This window comes from Ovis aries, chromosome 1 (assembly GCF_016772045.2).
Source record: "Ovis aries strain OAR_USU_Benz2616 breed Rambouillet chromosome 1, ARS-UI_Ramb_v3.0, whole genome shotgun sequence".
NCBI classification, from domain to species: domain Eukaryota; kingdom Metazoa; phylum Chordata; class Mammalia; order Artiodactyla; family Bovidae; genus Ovis; species Ovis aries.
Window position 1 is genome coordinate 131,772,614 of NC_056054.1, and position 12,856 is coordinate 131,785,469.

Below are 12,856 nucleotides of genomic sequence, written 5' to 3' on the forward strand. Positions count from 1 at the left end.
AGCATAAGATTCTTGAAGAACTGCCCTGTTGTCTCACCACCAATCAGTCAGAAGAAAGTCCCACACCTTAAAGCTCTCACGGCAAATTCTCCATATCAAAAACTCCCCCCCACAAACCATCAGTGAGTTTGGAGCTTTTGAGCTTGAGTCATCTGTTCTTCTTGCTTGGCCCTGCAATAAACCTTTCTCTGCTCCAAACTCTGATGTTTCAGTTTGTTTGGCTCACTGGGCACATGGACTATGTTAAGTAACACAAATTGTGAAATTATCTCTTAACAAGAAGATATGAAAAAGCTTACTTTTCCTTTGAGTAGAGAATATTAGCAAATATAGATGGTCTTTGATTCTCTCCCACTGTCCCCAGTTCTTAAAAGACTTTCCATTCTTTGTTTCAGCAAGACTGAGTGCAAGAACTGGATCTGTGGGCTGTCTTCCCTGTTGCTGATTTTGCTCTTCTTGTCCAGTGTGATTTTTCTTTAATACTGAGATTTAGAACTGGACATGGAACAATGGACTGGTTAAAAATTGGGAAAGGAGTACATCAAGGCTGTGTATTGTTACCCTGTTTATTAACTTCTATGAAGAGTACATGATGCAAAACCCTGGGCTGGATGAAACATAAGCTGGAATCAATATTGCTGGGAGAAATATCAATAACCTCAGATATGTAGATCACAACGCCTAAGGACTTCCTTGGTAGCTCATTTGGTAAAAAATCTGCTTGTAGTGCAGGAAACTAGGTTTGATCCCTGGGTTAAGAAGATCCTCTGGAGAAGGGAATGGCAAACCACTCCAGTACTGTTGCCTAGAAAATCCCATGGACAGAGGTGTCTAGTGGGTTCCAGTGCCTTGGATCGTAAGAGTTGGCACAACTTAGTGACTGAACCACCACCACCAATGGCAGAAAGTGAATAGGAACTGAAGAACCTGTTGATGTGGGTGAAAGAGGAGAGTGAAAAAGCTGGCATAATACTCAGCATTCAAAAAAATAAGATCATGGTATCCAGTCCCATCAATTCATGGCAAATAGATGGGCAAACAATGGAAAAAGTGAGAGATTTTATTTTCTTGGTTTCCAAAATCACTGTGGATGTGACTGTAGCACTGAAATCAAAAGACACTTGCTCTTTGGAAGAAAAGCTATGACCAACCTAGACAGCATATTAAAAAGCACAGACATCACTTTGCTGACAAAGGTCCATCTAGTTAAAGTTATGGTTTTTCCAGTAGTCATGTATGGAGGTGAGAGTTGGACTGTAAAAAAGGCTGAGTGCTGAAGAATTGGTGCTTTTGAACTGTGATGCTGGAGAAGATAACTGAGAGTCTCTTGGACAGCAAGGAAATCAAACCAGTCAATCTTAAAGGAAATAAGTATTCAACCTTGAATACTTACTGAAAGAACTGATGCTGAAGCTCCAATACTTTGGCCGCCTGATTTGAAGAACCAGCTCACTGGAAAAGACTGTGATAGCAGGAAAGACTGAAGGCAGGAGGAGAAGGGGACAACAGAGGATGAGATGGTTGGATGACATCAACAACTCAATGGAAACGAATTTGAGCAAACTCCAGGAGATGGTGAAGGAGAGGGAAGCCTGGCAGGCTGGAGTCCATAGGGTCTCAAAGAGTCAGACATGGCTCATTGACTGAACAACAGCAAATAATATTTCATAATTATGGAGAACAATGCTAATGCAGTTGATAGTGTTAAAAATCAATCCCGGTTGTACATGTGTCTAAAATTTGAATTTTAGAGTCTACATATTTTCTTTTAGTAAATATGGTGGGACTCTTCATGTAATGGGATTTGGAGATAAGCCTTTAATCAAATGATACATTTACCTGTGTGTGTGTGTGTGTGTGTGTGTGTGTGTGTGTGTGTGTGTATGTGTGTGTGTGTTAGCTGCTCAGTTGTGTCCGACTCCTTGTGACCCCATGGACTCTAGCCCACCATTCCTCTGCCCATGGATTCTCCAAGAAAACTGGAGTGGATTGCCATTCCCTTCTCCAGGAGATCTTCCTAACCCAGGGATGGAAACTGGGTCTCCCGCACTGGCAGATTCTTTACCCTCTGAGCCACCAGGGAAGCTGCATATTTGCCCATAAATAAAAGTAAAAAATATACATATGATGTTAGGGTTCGAAAAAATGAGAAGGTGGAAATTCAAAACTTATAGTCAAAGAATACTGGTTTCAAAAGCAGTAACAACAAGGAAACAACTTTGTTACTACTTATAAGGAAGCATTTGACCTGTATTCTTCAGATGGTTCTAGTAACTGTATTGTTTTCACATAACAATTTCAGCTCGGAATTTCATAGGTGTCTGAACTAGCAAGGATTATGGTTGACATCTGGCAGGTGAGGAAAATGAATGCTTAAATAAATCTTCCAAGGTCACAAAATTAATTGGTGGTAGTCTTGTGCTATTTTACATCATTTGTAAACGTATTCAATGACAAAGCTCATCTTGTACACAGTATTTCAATATGATGGCTTGGGGGAAATTAAACAATTAAGGAAATAACTTTTTAGTCAAAAAAGGAAAAGCTATAAAGGAAATCAGTGTAGGAAAAATTGTGATAAAGACTTCAAATAGATGTATATAAAAAAACAAAAACAAAACACAAATGCTTGTCTGTGGGTATTAAAAGTCAATTTTCTAGCTTATTATTCCTTCTCATTTTGAAATCGCTTTTCTTGATTGTTGTTTTCTTTCTTTTCCCTTGTAGCACCTCTCTGATATGCTGATTACTTAATGAATGTTTATCTTTGTGTATACAACTCAAGAATGTTTGTATTGTGGAATGTTGCCTTTGTAGTCTTGCTTTTAATTGAGCTACAGATGTTACACTTATGAAAGTAATAATAATCTCATTAGGCAGGAATGTGTTTGCAATACAAAAACTTAAGAATTGAGGATGTAAAGTTTTTTTTAATAGAAAATGTGATATTATTTGTAAAAACAAACAGATATTCATGTATTTTGCAATAATTATAAAAGTCTTCCAACAGTCAGTGATGCTCACAAGTTAAATTAGAAGTTTCTTTACAACTTTGATTTCAAATTCTATCATAGGAAGATTCATTATTACTGACTGAGGTCTGTTTCATTTCTGAATGTGAGTCCTTTTATGGTCACACTTAATTTGCATTATTGGAAAAGAATTAAAAACCCTAAAAATGTGGGGCCATTGGCTATGCTGCCTTTATTCCTCATGTCTTTAAAAGTATTGTTTATTTTTAAGAACATCAGTAGCTTTGTAATATATTTTATTACTTTTTCAACTTGTGATAGCCAACTATTAGTTACAGTATAAGTAACTTAGATTTGTTTTTTCCAAAATAGTTCCACAGAATGATCTTTGAAAAAAAGAGTCCAATATTTTATCAGAAATCTAAGTGCAGAGTTGCAAGTCCTCCTGACTTCACTTCTTTCCCAGAAGCTGCTGCATCCACCAGTTCTGAGCATTCCCTGGATAACTTAGAATAGGTGTAATCTGACAGTCATTCTCCCCAAGCTCTGTCCACATACTTCTCACTGCAGTTGGCCTTCCATATCCTCAGGTTCTACATCCACAGCGTCAATCAACCAGTGATCAAAAATATTTGACAAAAATATCCCAGAAAATTCCCCAAAGCAAAATTTGAATTTGCAACTATTTATGTAGCATTTGGGATTCCCTGGTGGTTTAGTGGTAAAGAATCCACCTGCCACACAGGAGACGTGGGTTCGATTCCTGAATTGGGAAGATCCCCTGGAGAAAGGAAATGGCAACCCACTGCAGTATTCTTGCCTGGGAAATCCCATGGATGGAGGAACCTGGAGGGCTACAGTCTATGTGGTTGCAAAGAGTCGGATATAGCTTAGTGACTAAACAACAACAACAATGTAGCAATTACATTGTATTTATAACTATTAATGTAGTATTTTCCTGGAGGAAGGCATGGCAACCCGCTCCAGTGTTCTTGCCTAGAGAATCCATGTGAACAGAGGAGCCTGGCAGGCTACAGTCCATTGGGTTGCAAAGTGTTGGACACAACTGAAAAGACTTAGCACACATGCAGATAGCATTTACACTGCATTAGGTTTTGCATAGACATACATAGTGTAGTATGCACTACACTACTTCATAGGAGTTATCTGAGCTTTTGCGGATTTGGTATCTACAGGATGGGGGACGTAGGGGCCTGGAACCAGTCCCCTGTGGATACTGAGTGTGAACTGTATATCCTCTGTGCTCCTCTGATATTATGGGGTGGACTATTTGAGGAAACTCACACATGCAAATTTGGGAAATACTGGGGAAGTTGATACCTGTGAGGTTACCTAGAGTCAGCAATTAAGTCTGGAAGTTAAGGGCTTGCCCCTTAAATCCCTTAGGTGTAGAGTTTTAAAACTCATTTCATAAGCCATCTCAAATGCCAAAGAAAGCTACCACTAGTTATCCACAATGACAAATTTGTAACGAGATCTTTTAGTAGTGTTTTCTAGTCATTCATACTGGCCTCCTGAGATTAAAGCTCAGCTTTGGAGAATGAGGGTAAAATTTACCTGTAGATATTTTTGGCAGATGCTGTCTTATATTTCTGAATTAATTCATAAAATGCATTTATCACACTATAAACTCTGAATAATCCTATACTAAATAAACATGTTTAGCTTTGTGAATTTCTGAAGGTTAGCACTTCATAAATGCCCACTTTCACCACATAACAGCTACTTCTATTGTAACTCCTTGAGAAATGTTGATCTAAAGATGAGCAATGGAATGCTATGAGAAAAGCATGGATATCACTGGGCAAGTGCTAACTCTGCTCATATTTCAGTTTAATATCAATTACACTGAAACATGAGAAACGCTCACCCTGATGCTTACTCTGTTGTGAGAAACAACCTTCCTATATAGCCTAGACCTAATCTTGAAGGCTATTATCTGAAGGGCTGATGATTCTGATTTTAGCTCTTATTATCTGACCCTAATAGATAAAGATGGAAATTTTAGAGTAATTGATAAAATAATACTGAAATACTTATGCTGTGTCATCCATTATGGAGAATTCTTTATAAAATGAGACTATCTCTGCCTTCAAGAAGCTTAAAAAATACATCTGTGAAAGTAAAAGTTGTAATAGTCTTTTTTGTTTCCTATTTATAAACATCATTTTCTTCGACTTCCGACCACATGGAAGATGACACTTCTGTACCTTTTATGGTTAGCTGGGTACCTTCCTTTGATCAATGAAGGTGAGAGGAAGTGACATGTGACCCTCATGTGGGAAAGCATCTGATTTCAGATGCTCAAGTCCCGAGGCAGTTATTGCTCAGAAATTGTGGTGGCAGCAGCATATGTGCAGAAAACATGATGGAAACTGCCAGAATGCAGAGCCAACAGGTGGAGAACAGTTGTTCTGGAGATTCACTTGGAACAAGTGCAGACTTGGCCTGAATGAAACACTGTGATAAAACATATTTTTTGTTACTGCAGCTTGATTTAGCCTATGCTATGAAGAGGATAACATAGAAGCAATTAGGTTGTACTTGTTAAGAACTCTGAAGGCTTGAGATTTTTGTTTTTTATAGAAGCTAACAAGTTAGCCAACTACAGTCTCATGGATTCAAGCAGAGGGTACCAGATTCCTAGGTCAGAAACAATGGCAGTAACCAGAGTATAGACATGTGCTCCAATTCCCCAAGCATCAGTTCCCACCAGGAAGCACAAAGGGCAGAAGACAATACCTTTACATACAGTGGGATGTGTTATAGGACCAGACCTCTGAGTTTAGAGCCTGAATCTTTTCTAGTTGTCAGTGGGCTGCTTGAACTTGGCCCTGGAGAGGACATTATTATATTAGCCATGAGTATGTTCAGTGTTTCACCAAAGGGAATCACTATCCCCATATTCCAAGTCTGGCAGCAAACTTGCCCTTGGCTCCAGAAGGAGATATTGTGTCTATCTTTACAAGACTGTTCTTAGCTTAATTTGCTTGAAGAGATAGTCCAGCATAAAGACAATCAGTGTCTCTGATTATAAGATGTCTGGGAGCATGGGAGATCCACAGAGAATTGTCTCCCAACAGTACTTGAGGTAATTTCCTCAAGTTATTTATTACTTTATATATACATATTTATTGGGTATTTAGTATGGACCAAGTGCTCTTCCAGCCTCTGGAAGTTGATTTAAAAAAGGTTCCTGCTCTCAGGGAGCTTGCATTGAAGTGTCGAGACCAAAAAAAAAAAAAAAAAAGACACAAAACAATTATAAATAATGATAATCATTTTTTTAAAAAAACAATGATAAATGGAGAGTCATTTGAAAGCAAGAAAGGCAGCTTTAAATGGGAAAAGAAGGTTTCCCTGAAGAGAAGGTAATGCTAGACTAAGAACTGAATGACACAAAAGATCTAAGTAGGTGAAGGTCAGGGGTAAGGTCACTCCAAACAGTGGTGGAATGAGCTTGGCTTTCATCAGGAGAGGAATTCTGCTACTGTTATCACTAGTACTACAAACTGCTACAACTACTATAATGGCAGCAAGGTGGTGGATCTCTTCTAATCCTTTTACATGTTGACATGAGAAGTCCAAGGCTCAAAGAAGAAAGGTGGGGCTGCTTAAGGAAACTGTGAAGGAGGAGAAAGAGATGTGAAATAAGATCAAAATCATGGCAATGGCCAGAGGTGAGATGACAGGTTTGAGGCTGTGGTGATGTCAAAGCTTTGCAGGGCAGGTAGATTTCTGAGCAAGGTTTAACTAGGCAGAGAGGAGATGAGGATATAATGGATGTGGAAATCTTATAAACAGAAATGATGGGCAAAGGGAAAACCTCAGGCAGTGCCAGGAATGACAAAGGGTAAATTAAATATGTATTTGTACTCCTTTCAAGGTTCAGGTGTATGATCATATGGGTTGATTATGGAAGACAGGGCTGGAAAGAGGATTTAATGGAATTTAGAAGGAAGCTTAGGTACCACCCAGAAGGCTGCTCTGATTTCTGACACTTTTCTGGAAAGGTAAGCATTCTGTGGAATGGCTTGAGTAAGCTTTGCTCTTAAAAGTAGCCAAAGACTATTTTGGAATGCTAAAAATTGATAAATCATAAATTTTGGCCAAAGTTTGAGCTGGTGATAATTCAGGCAGAAATGTGTATCGCTGCTGAACAATTTGTCAGAGGAATATTGGCATAATCTCTTTCTATGGATTTTTCTTGAAAACAAAGTACATTTCTCATGCGCTCCACATCCGTGGTCATTTAAAGACTTCATTAAAGAAAAGTTTGTATTCAGAGAAGACTGGAAGCAAAGATGAATCTTAGTTTAAAGTTTCTCAGTCTTCCTCGTTGCTCTTATCCTAAAATGAAAGGAAAAGGAAAGACAGTGCCATTTTTTTTTTTTTTTCATTTTGGAATGTGGGTTTGTGTGTGTGCTCAGTTGTGTCTGCCTCTTTGTGACCCATGGACTGTAGCCCACCAGGCTCATCTGTCCATGAGATTTCCCAGGAAACAATCCTGGGATGGCTTTCCATTTCCTTCTCCAGTTCATTTTGGTAAGAACACTTAACTTGAGGTCTACCCTCTAACAAATATTTGTGTTCAACATATTACTGTTGACTATAGGTACAGTGTCAAAAAGCAGATCTCTAGAGCTTATTTCTCTTGCTTGATTGAAGATTTTATAGTTAATAACTTTCTCTTTCCTTCTCCTCAGAACCCTTAGCAATCACTAATTTCACTCTTTGTTTTTATCAATTTAACTATTTTCGATACTCCTGTAAGTGGAACAAGGTAGGATTTGCCTGTCTGTGACTGGATTATTTTGCTTACCAGAATATCCTTAAGATTCATCCACATGGTTGCATATTGCAGAATTTCCTTCTTTTAAAAAAGATGAATAATATTCCATTCTGTATATATACTACATTCTCTTTATCCATTCATTCATTCACTGATGGACATTAAGATTGTTTTCACATCTCAGTTATTGTAAGTAGTGCGGCAATGAATATATATCTCTTTGATAACCTGAATCAGTTCTTGTGGATAAATACTCATAGGTGGGATTCTGGATCATATGATAATTTTATTTATTAATTTTTTGGCCAGGCCAAGTCTTCATTGTGGTGTGCAGACTTCTCTAGTTGCCGCATTCAGGCTTAGTTGCCCCTCAGCCTGTGGGATCTTGTTTTCATGATCAGGGATGGAACCTTCATCCCCTGGATTGGAAGGTGGATTTTTAACCACTGGATTGCCAGGGAAGTCCTGATAGTTCCATTTTAAAGATTTTGTGAGACCTCCATACTGTTTGCCATGGCTGCTGCACCATTTCACATTCCTACCAATAGTGTGTGAGGGTTTCAATTTCTCCACATTCTTATCAGTATTTGTTGCCTTTTGTTTTTTGGTAATAGCCATCCTGACAGGTATAAGATACATTATTGTGGTTTTGACTTACATTTCTCTGGTGGTTAATGATATTGGTTACATCAGTATAGATTGGAGGAGACCCATTCTCATTGTGGAGGGCACTCTGCTTTACTCAGTCTACCCATTTTCAAAGGTTAATCTCATCCAGAAATACCCTCACTGATATACCCTAAATTAGTTTAACTAAATATTTGGATATCTCATGAACCAGTTATAATGACACATAAAATTAACATCATAGTTCCTAAGAAATCTCCCCTGATTATTTTGCAGAGAAGTGCTGCCTCATTTTTGTGAACTTCCACACCATGTGGAGCTTATCTCCTTTTTTATTTTTGTGCATAGTCAATGCATTTGTCTCTTATGTATGTGACCTATCTTAGCTGGCTGTACTTAGTATATTGTTGTTAATATCCTTGTATTTGAATATCCATTTGAAATCCAAGATTCTCTCTAGTTTTCTGCCCAGAATGCTGTGAAAGTTTGGCTATTGTGAAAGCAGCTGTAAAATGGATTGACTTCTTTATTTTTGTTTTATTTTATTTTATTATTTATTTATTTTTTACTTGACAATAATGTATTGGTTTTGCCATACATCAACATGAATCTGCCACGGGTGTACATGTGTTCCCAATCCTGAACCCCCTCCCACCTCCCTCCCCATACCATCCCTCTGAGTCATCCCAGTGCACCATCCCCAAGCATCCTGACTTTTTTATTTTTGAATGTTAGCCTGCATATGTATGAATATGCATGTGCAGTTCTACTCTTATGGTTCAGATACTGGATTTTCACTTTTGGGAGTAGAGATACTATATGGTTTCTAGCCAATGGAAAGATTTCTTCTACTTTCAAATCCATGCAAGTCTTTTTTTCTTAAAAAATCTTTACCTCCATTTAAATGTGTGACATAGATGTTGTATAGTTGCTACGTTATGTCTGAGTCTTTCCCACCCCAACATCAGACTCCTCTGTCCGCAGGATTTCCCAGGCAAGAATACTAGAGTGGGTTGCCATTTCCTTTTCCAGGAATCCAGGGATCAAGCCTGCATCTCCTCCCTTGGCAGAGGGATTCTTTACCACTCAGCCACCAGGGAATTAGATAGAAGAGAGTTAAATAAAATAAAGGAAAAACTTGTGTGATTTTTTTATCATTGAATTTTTTGTAATGACAATTGTGTTTTATTCGCTTGAGGCATTACTTTTGTGCAGGAGCACAGTTAAAAGAATTTCAAATAGCAAAGGATAAATCTTCTATAGAATAAATGAAAGACATAAAATTTTTTTAAATGTATGCAACTGGAGACTTGTAGACTTGTTATTATGCTCTTATAAGATAACTGAGGAAAAGAAAGTATTGAGATTTCAAAAGCATATTTATAAAACTGTCCTTTATAGTGATTTTATAAAATAGGAGAAAATCATGCATACCATCCTCTATATGTGAATATATATGTAAATACACATTTGCTGTCAGGGATTATTTTTTTAAAAGATGTTTAAAAAAAGAAACTACTTGGAAGAAACTACTCGGACACTCTTCTCAAAAATTTGAATTGGATTCTTGGAGTTCAGATATCTAGTTAACTATAAACACATGCTTTGATGACTAATTTTTTTGATCCCAACCAAGATTTAACTCACAGTCTTAGATATTAATTGAAAAACCTTTTGAGAACTGAAATTTAAATATTTTAATGTGTACACAAATGATGTACAGAAAATATCTGCAGATACATTATGTTTTTATTCTTATTCAACGTGAATCAAACATTCCGTCTTTTGTGTATGTGTATGTTTATGTGTATATACTCTTTGGGGTATGCCTAGATTTTAATGTCAATGTAATCACTGAACTTAAAATGAGTGCAGCACGCAGCATCATATTCTGGACATACGAATGTTACAGTTCAATTCACTGTAACCCCAGGGATGCAGGCTCAGTCCTGTGTGATCCTTAAGTTTCCTACCTAGGAAGTTAGAAGGGATACTCACCTGCTGTACGATAGGTAGCACAAAAAAATTATACTTTCAGATCACACATGCTGGAGATGAGTAAGAAATTTGATCTTGAAGATATAATTATTTGATACTTTCTTGTGACTACTCATTATGATGCATTCACAGCAGGAAACAGCACAACAGAAAACAGCACAACAGAAAACAGCACAACAGATACAGAGTTGAACAGAATTCGCCCTTGGTTTCTTCCAACAGGATGCTTAAAAGTGGTGCATGATTCAGAAGCTTATCAAATGGTCTCTTCTGTTAGTCCATTGAGACAAACTCTTGCAGACTTCCTTGAAAACTTTGAAAAAATAATCACCCCATTTGATTTCCTATTCTCTAGTTTTCAGCTAAAATATTTTCAATATTCAAATTGGAAAAGGTAAAATATTGCCTGAAATATTTTCATTTCTAATTTGTAGCCTATTCATAGACCTAAATATTTTTCCTTTTCTTCATCCAGCTCATAACTAAAATTATAACTGTGGCCATGGCTACAGGGATCATGGAGATAACATTTAAAGATCATTTACTGTGTGACAGGCACTGCTTCCTACGTCATATACATTTTCTCATTTAAACATCCCAGCTACTCTGTGCCTAAGATTCTGTATTTTACAAAAGAGAAAACAGGCTCAGAAAAATGAAACACTTGACTGAGTTGTTCAAACGTGGTAACTGGTGAAAGTGAAATTTGAGCCCAAGTTTATCATGTCAAACTCATGCTTCAAAACCCTTCTGCCTCTAAAATAGAATCCTTAAGGAGATGAAAGTGTTAGTCGCTCAGTCGTGTCCAGCTCTTTGTAACCTGCCAGACTCCTCCACAGAGGAGATTCCATGGAATTCTCCAGGCAAGAATACTGAAATGGGTTGCCATCTCCTTCTCCAGGGGATCTTCCCTACCCAAGGATTGAGCCCTGGTCTCCTGCATTGCCGGCAGATTCTTTGCTGTGTAAGCCACCAGGGAAGCCTCAAGATTTTCATTGGAAGAAAAGCTATGACAAACCTAGACAGGGTATTTAAAAGCAGAGACATTACTTTGCTGACAAAGGTCTGTAGAGTCAAAGCTATGGTTTTTCCAGTAGTCATGTGTAAATGTGAGAGTTGGACCTTAAAGAAGGCTGAGGGCTGAAGAATTGATGCTTTTGAATTGTAGTATTGGAGAAGACTTTTGAGATTCCCTTGGACTGCAAGGATATCCAATAAGTCAATCCTAAGGAAAGCAATCCTGAATATCCATTGGAAGGACTGATGTTGGAACTGCAATACTTTGGCCACCTGATTTGAAGAGCTGACTCTTGGAAAAAACACTGATGTTGGGAAAGGTTGAAGGCAGGAAGAGCAGGGGACGACAGAGGATGAAATGTTTGGATGGCATCACCGACTCAATGGACATGAGTTTGAGAAAGTTCCAGGAGATGGTGAAGGGATGCCTGGTGTGCTGTAGTCCATGGGGTCACAAAGAGTTGGAGACGACTGTGTGACTGAACCACAAAAAGGAGATGAAAGCTGTATATACAAAGGCAAAAGAAATCACATGTACCTAAAACTTGTATGCTCAAAGCAAGGAAAAATGGGAGAATATTTGTTTATAGAGCTTAGCTTCAGATACACTGTAAGAGGAAGATTGAGAACAGGGAGGATGAGAGCAGAACTTTATTGCCACTTTTTGGTGCACTGGTGAATGTGTTCCGCCTCTAGAGGTACTGACTGGTACTTTTCATAGTGAAGCAACATGAACTCATATCTTACAGGATCATCAGAGAACATTATAGAATTATAGTATGCAAAAATGTGGAAATAAAAATATAATTTAAAACATCATGTCATGATATTTGTGGCCCAAGAAGTGGTTTAAAAATGTGAAAAACATCACGAATATCTTTTATTTTGTGTCTAAGCCTCATTTTTAAAATCCTTACTAGGCTCATTTTATTTTACTATCAGACTTTAGAAGCAATTCCAATCTGAAGAGCATACATTGCATTTTCTTCTATCATCATTGTATCACAAATTAAAAGTTGTAGTTTTCATTATTGCACTGTCTTGCAAAAAATAATAAGTTGAAAGAAGCACAGGCTGGAAAAGAAATGCCAAGATGTCACAGTGCTGATGATAATAATATAGTGACAGGATGAGTGACATAGAGGGTTCTGGTGGCAGGTTTAGTTATCTCAAATTGCCAGGTTAACAAACTGAATTACTACCTGGACTGAAAACGTATTACTTAAGTCTTAGAAACCCCACAATAGTTCTGTATTTATTGAGTATTAGAAAAAGGGAGCCACACAGTTTGTTATAATGCGGGAAATCTCTCTCTTTTCTTTCCTTCTTTCACTCACAGCTCACTTCATAATATAAATGTGTGTTCATATGTTTTGTAAAGCAATCAGAGGAGGGAACTTATGGTCAATGAAAGACCCTAAATTTTGTT